At 27.7% G+C, this 7,733-nt stretch overlaps 1 long non-coding RNA gene across 2 annotated transcripts; it reads left to right on the top strand.

Moving 5' to 3' along the window:
* The first annotated feature begins 2,674 nt into the window (after positions 1 to 2,674).
* On the top strand, positions 2,675 to 5,049 carry LOC128034706 (uncharacterized). 2 transcript variants are annotated; one of them, XR_008190863.1, is made up of 3 exons: positions 2,675 to 2,733; positions 3,750 to 3,841; positions 4,682 to 5,049. It is a non-coding gene; the product is annotated as an uncharacterized LOC128034706 (long non-coding RNA). The 2 variants fall into 2 exon arrangements; XR_008190864.1 differs by having other exon boundaries at positions 3,750 to 3,846.
* Positions 5,050 to 7,733: the final 2,684 nt, after the last annotated feature.

Here is a 7,733-nt window from a genome sequence, read left to right as displayed (position 1 = left end):
CATGTAAAGACAAATAATGGCATGTCCAAATGAAGTACATGTAGATTGGTACACATGTTTTCATGCCAACATTGTTAAAAATTAATCTTTTATTTAACATTTTGTTTTTTGTTTTTTAAAGCAATTTGACTCTTTTGAAAGGTTAATGATGAATTTTGGCTAAAAAATGAATAAAGGTCAAATTGACAAAAAGATATAAATATTGAAAGCTAAATTTATCATGATGCCTAATTGTTATGTTAGTAAGATATTAAGTTGTTAGTTTGTTAATTCAAGAATAGTTTTTGTTAGTTTTCTATTATCAGCTGAGTTAGCTTCCCTACCAACAATATAAGTTCCATTGATTTAATAAGTTTTCAATTATCGTTAAAAATATTGATTAGGATTTTATTTTTTAAATCTATTCAAGTTCGTCATGATAAAGTTAATTTTTGTTGTAGTGTTCTTAAGAAAATTAATGTCAATATTTAAATTGAAATAGTTAACAATATTAACTAATGACATTATAAAAGTAGAGGGACGAAATTATATAAAAGATTAAAACATATAGATTAAATATCAAGTTTTATCATAGATAGGGGCCAAAAGTGAAATTTGATCAGTCTCTTGTAATGCCAAAAAAGGTTTAAATATGCTATAGATCCATGTACTCTTTTGAAATTTAAAATTTAGTTATTATACTTTAATTTTAAGACATTAAGCATCTGTACTTTTTTAATTAAAGTTATTGATGTAACAAATAAAAAATGATACAATAGCTTTTTTAGCTCTCAATTTTATTTTTTAATTTGATCTTTATTCATAAAATTAATTTTTTCATGATTTAAATAAAAGCATTAAAAATAATATATATTAAAAATCCAAAATTATGAAAAAAACCCTTTAAAATTCAAAAATAAAAATCAATTTTAAAATTTTAAAAATATTAAAAGTATAACCAAAATTTCAAAAACCATGTTCTTTACTCCTTGGATAGTAAAAAGAGGTATTCACAAGCCATATGATCCAATCAACCCGATCGACTTACCTTGTTTTGTGGTGCACTTAGGCTTATATTTTTAAGCTTAGGATGACCCAGCTTACTCATTCTATTGTTTAAATAATAAAAATATAAAATACATATTTATATTATTTTTTATAACTGAATTTAAATAAAAATAATGTTATTATTTTAAATAGTAAAATAGTACATTTGAGCGAAAGGAAGCTAAAATCCTTTTTTGTGAAATTAGGCCTCAACCTAGCCTAGCCTATGAACACCTTTAACAGTAATAAAGTCTCTTCAAATTTTAAGCTATTTGGTCAATCCATATACATAAAAAATATTTTTAATTAAATTAAATTATAAAGTATATAAAATATTAGTGTAAAATAATTTTACATAATGATACAAACCTAAATCTATTTGAATTAAGTTTAAATATATTATGTAATTTTGTTTTTCAAAATACACTGTAACAAAATTTCTAGACTTAATTTAGTACCTTCTTATTTTGTCGAAATATTGTCTATTTTATATAAAATTCTTTAACTATAGCGTATTTTGAACCAAAAATTTATATTAAATTTAATATAGACCAATTTAGAGTTTGTATCATTATTTAAAAATATTTTATACTAGTATTTTATATGATTTATAGTTAAGTTTACATAAAATATTTTCGATATATAAATAATCTGATATAAAATAATAATAATTTGTCCAAATTTGATTTAACATTGACCGAACAAATAGCTCAAAGTTTGGAGAGATGTTATTACCATTCATCGAGTAAATAACACATTTTTCTGAATTTTGGAGATTTTCATTTTTTAAAATTACTTAAAATTATTTTTAATTATTTTTATTTTTAGTTTTAAATATTTTATTTTTCAAATTTTTATATTTTTTCCATTTTTTTGAAAATATGAAAGAAAATTAATTTTTCAAAGTAATGTGGTAGGTTCTTGTATTCTTCATAAATTTAAAATTTCATCACTATATTTTTATTTTTAGGAAGTTATTGTTTTTTACTTTTCAGATTTTAAAATTCGTATCTATTATATTTCAAAATTCAAGTTCAATTGTTAAAACTGTTAAATATTTTTGTTAAATTTGTTGGGGTGACTATAACAGCCTGTTTTTCTGTGGTGTCGACAATAGTGGTTTTGAGGCCACAAACTCAACGAGTAAGTTCGTAAATATTATTATTTAATATTTACAAGTCAAATATGGTTTTAAAAAAATTTTGATATGATAATTTATGCTATTCGAATGATTAATTAAGTTCAAGTGATAAGACCCTAAGGTCGAGTGGTTTTAGAAAATCAGGTATCAGGACATCGTTTCTATAAACCGAGCCGTAAATATTTTTATAAATATTTATAGAGTGTCATTAAGGTGCTATTAAAGTTTCGTTAATAAATTTTAACATTTCGATAGTTAATTAATTAAAAAGGATAAAATCGTGAGAGATGTAAAATTTGATCACTATTAGATTTGAATGATTAAATAGCTTAATGAATATAAGTGGAAGGATTAATATGGTAAATTAACCATGCTTAGGATGGTGGGACGGCATAATGGTTGAAAATGAATTAAATAATATTATTTCAATGGCAATTTTGTCATTAAATGGAAATTAAAACAAATTAAAGTGAAATTAAATCATTTTAACTTCATTTCTTCTTCTTCACTCGACCGAACACCATAGCTAGGGAGTAGGTTTCGGTTTTGGCTTTATTCCTTTTCATGTGAGTATAATCTATCCTATTTCTTGTAATTTTTATGTTTTTAGGATAATTGTAACTAGGTCCAGCTAGCCCGTACCTTCGATTTTGAAACTGTTAAAGATATTGAATGTTGCCATTGATGAATCTAGTGATTTTTTATGTTAAATGATGAATTCGGGATATTATTTTTTATTTAAAAGTATTTTGTTTAGTGATTTTTGATAAATTTATCGATTAGGGACTAAATTGTTGAAATAGTAAAAATACAAGGACTTGGCATGAAATTGTTGCAAAAATAGGCTGAAATGAAAGCTAACAATATTCGGCTGTTAGGAATTTGCAATGAAAAGGGTTAAATTGCATGTTTTAGGCTCAGGGACTAAACTGAATAAAAGTAAAATATTAGGGGCAATTTTTTAAAAATTTCCAAATGACTAAATTGCATAAAATAAATTATTTTACTATCTAAATTAATAAATTGAATGAAATTATTAATTTAAATCAAGATCGAGTAGAAAATCGAAGAGAATGAAAAATTACCAAAAAGCTCATGTACTTCGACATTTCTGTGATTTGGCCAGGTAAGCTCGTACGGTTAGAAATTAAAATCAATATGAATTTTTAAGTATATAAACATGGTACAACTTATATATTTATTTTTAATTGTTGATAATTAATGGTAATTTGAGATATAATATTGAATTTAATTCTCGGTTTGGATTAAATGCTGGATAAAGTACAATCATGATTTGGTGTGTTATGGGGGTTTGGAGTAGAGATAGTATTGGAGGGAGATATATGTATATTACTCGAGTAAATCGAGGTTCAATACTTGTTGCAAACTCTCATGTTATACTATTTGTTCGGCGTGTTTTGGTTAGATAAGCTCTTATGAGCTTCTATTTGGCGTGTTTTGGTTAGATAAGCTCTTATGAGCTTCTATTTGGCGTGTTTCGGTTGGATCAGCTCTTATGAGCTTCTGTTTGGTGTGTTTCGGTTGGATCAGCTCTTATGAGCTTCTGTTTGACGTGTTTTAGTTGGATTAGCTCTTATGAGCTTCTATCTGGAATGTTCGATTGATCTGACAATGTACTCTTATCCGTAAGCGTCCTTCGAATGGAAAATCTCGGTAAGGTAATCTGTTTAATGAATTTGAAAGATTTTTTATTTATTGAATATTGATCTGAACATAGATGAATTCATTTGACTGTAAATCTTGGTAAGGTAACTGTTTATTGATTTTGATGGAATTGTCATATATTTAAGCTTGAATTGAATGAATCTCTCCAGTTGCGATTATGGATGACAGGAACACATATGGTTAATTTTTGTGTTTATACTTTGTACTATGCAAATGAAAAGATGTAATTTCTTATGAAATGATTTATCATGTACTTGATCCCAAAAGAGTTGTGTATAAATGTACTAACTTGTGTTGATGATAACGATTAGGCTTGTATCAAGCTTGTGGTTATGGTTGATGTTTATGTTTATGCCTTATGTTATGCAATGAAACGAGTGAGAAAAGGTAATAGAATGGTAAGTTCACAATTGAAATGTAATGTGATAAGATAAAAGGATTGATGAATAAAATGACTTACCTATATGTGAGAAATTTACTTATGCTAAAGGTGAATTTACCTATGTCATGAATAATCATACTAATTCATGAATTGATAATGTAATTAAACTTATGCTAAGTAAATGGAACGGAAAGTAAGTAAGTGGAATGATTCATCATTTTAAGGAAAGATTGATGATTATGTAGTACAACTAATAAGATATTATTATGTTATGAATAGAAAGTATGTGTGAGTTGATAGTTTTATAATTTGATAAATCTTGTGACATTGGTAAAGTTTACATTTGTCGTATAAATTTCATATATATGATGAAATGTTATGTTTAATATTCATACGAGCTTACTAAGCATTCATTTCTTACATAGTTATTTCCCTTTACTTTACAGATTATCGGAAGCTTGGTCAGGTAGGAAGCTTGTCGGAGATCTATCACACTATCCAGCAATTATATTGGTAGTTTTTGATGTCTTGGTCAAGGTTATAGTGGCATGTATAGGTGGACTTGTGTTTGATGAACTAGTTGTTAAGTTTGACTTGTAAATATGGTAATATGGTTGGTGTGTTTTTGGCATTTGATGCCTTGATGGTTGGTATTTTTATTATGCATGGGTTAAATGGCCAAAGTGATATGTTTTGGCATGGTTGAAATATGGTAAATTAGGTTATGTGTTGATATGGAATTTAGTTAAGGTTGTTTGGATGAAACATGATCATTTTGATGCAAATGTAAGTATGAATGCTTGGTTGTGATTAAGATGCCTAAATGACATATTGGTTGAATGGACTTATGGTATATTGAAATGGTCTTATTATGGATATTTTTGCATGTTTTGGTGCATTGATCATAGGTTCATTTGGTGTGTTGATACTTATTGAAATTGGGTGAAAGATAAGGCTTGATTTTGGCATATTTCTTGTCTACACAGCCTTAGACACGGGCGTGTGCCTTAGCCGTGTGTGAACAAGTCTAGGCGACACGATCGTGTGTCCCTTATAGGTTGTTAATGGTTGCTTTTCGAAAGTTGCAATGCTTAGCACACGGCCTAGCACACGAGCGTATGGCTTGACCTTGTGACCCAAGTCAGTGAGTTACACAGGCACAGACACAGGCTAGGACAGGGCCGTGTGTCCCTATTTCGAATGCTACACAGCCTGGTCACACGGACGTGTGACCCCTACAATGTAAATTTCTCTATTTTTTTTCTAAACTTTCTAAATGTTTTTGATTTAGTCCCGGACTGTTTCTATTGTGTTTTTAGGGCCTCAAAGGTTCGATTAAGGGACATTATGAATGTATTTGAATGAAATTAGAATATGTATTGCATTGATATATGAATTGAATGGTTTAATGTTCCGTTTGTTCGATAATGCTCTGTAATCTTGTTCCGACGACAGATACGGGTTAAGGGTGTTATAGTGACATTTTGAAATTAATATATATATATATATATTCACTTGCTAGTAATGTAACTAAAAAAAGTCTTTTTTAATGAACTTAAATTTTTTTTAAAAAAAATTAACTGTGTTAATAATTGAACCTGAATTTTAAAATATGATAAATAAAGGGCTAAATTCTTAAAATAATAATATAATGATTAAATTCTAAATTTACAAAACTAAGAATACTTATGTCATATTTTTATAGATTTTATAGTTTATTTGCCTCCAAAATTATTATTATGATAAATTACCCGTTAGCCACTTGAAATTTAAGTTATTTCTATTTTGATCACTTAAAATTTGTTAATTTGGTGACTTTTATTAATTAAATAATTGGATTTAATTAATCCATCGTTAAATTTAATGAAATGCTGTTGTTTCCATTTATTTTTCTTTCTATCTTCTCTCGTCTTCTTTTCTCATCTTACCATTGCCCTCTTTTCCTTAAACTCATCTCTTCTATTGTATTTGTGATTTATTTTTCAATTTCTTTTTGTTTATTTATTGCTATGTATCCTCATTTGCCTTGGTTCTTTCTATGACCTTGTTATTTTTTGTTTATATTTCTTTTGTTCTTTAATCGTCTTTTGTTTATTCCTCATCGTGACTTAATAAATTTTGATTTTGGAATCAATCAAAAGGCTAAAAAGTAAAAAGAAGTTTAGGATCAAAATTTTCAGATATAATTTTTTTCTTTGTCTCAAAAATTTAAGTTTTTGAGATAAAAGATCAAAGACTTGGTGCATGGTAAAACATGTGACTAACAAGTTAAAGATCATAGCAAGGATCTTTGTGCTTTCACCTATCTCAATTACATGTGAAAATTTAAGTAAATTTAGGTCTATTTATTTATGTTTTATTATACAAAGGTAAAAGGCCATGAAGAGAAAGGAATTGGCGAAGAAAAATAATAATTAAAGAAAAAGAAATAATAAGAAATTGAGAACATTTTATTAAATTTAAAGACGAGTGACAAATTTGATCAATTTATTTAGCGGTGATAATAAATTTAATGTTTTTGAATGACTAAAATAGAAACAATTTGATATTAGAATGATTAACAAAATAATTTACTCATATTATTATTAGGAGCATGGTTAAGCTCTTATTATAAAAGTTTTGTTAATGTAATACCCTTTCTCAATTTAGAATGTAACAAAAAGTATTATTATTTGATTTCTATATTTGGATCTTAATATTATGCCAAAATAATTTATTTTAATGATAACTATAAGAGAAATTTATTATGAACTAACAGAATTATAACAAGAAATAAATAATAGAAAAATAAAAGAATGATTTAAATTTGATGGAATCTGCAATTGGAAAAGCTCTCTCTTTCGGCGGCAACGTGGGAAGATCAATCAAAAAATTTCAACGAAGACCGGAGGAACCCCCTGACTTGAATAATCCCATAGTGGACAATAAGGGGATGAAAGTGTGCTACAACAATTTCATGGAAAGATAAACTAATGGGTAATTCGATAGACACGACAGAATCACAAAAGGAAGAAGATTTTGAATTGGTAGTCAAGGACGCTAGGAAAATGATCGTTGATGGTATTCTAACTATTACCTTTTCGAATCGAGTGCGTTAGTTCATTTCTAAACGAATGGCATGGACTGTGATTGTGAAATTGCTTGAGAGGAGGATATCATATTTGACTATGTCCAACAAACTACAAGCAATTTGGAAGACAAAAGAACCTTTACAAATTATTAATCTATAGAATGACTATTTCTCTGTCAAGTTTCAAGAAGATAATGAATATTTGGATGCTCTATTCAAAGGACCTTGGACGATTTTTGGTCATTATCTCACCGTGTGGCGGTGGACACCAGCTTTCTCGACTGATCAAGTCCAACCACAAAATTTTATGGCCTGGATTAGGTTACTAGGATTGCCAGAAGGCATGTATACCAAAAGCCTCTTAAGGTTTATTGGTAGTGTTGTTGGTTCAGTGGCAAAGATAGACCGAAACATAGATAACAACGTTA

The sequence above is a fragment of the Gossypium raimondii genome, chromosome 2 (assembly GCF_025698545.1).
Source record: "Gossypium raimondii isolate GPD5lz chromosome 2, ASM2569854v1, whole genome shotgun sequence".
In the NCBI taxonomy this organism is placed as follows: domain Eukaryota; kingdom Viridiplantae; phylum Streptophyta; class Magnoliopsida; order Malvales; family Malvaceae; genus Gossypium; species Gossypium raimondii.
The sequence above is the reverse complement of the archived record's forward strand: the minus strand, read 5'-3'. Positions and strand labels throughout refer to the sequence as shown.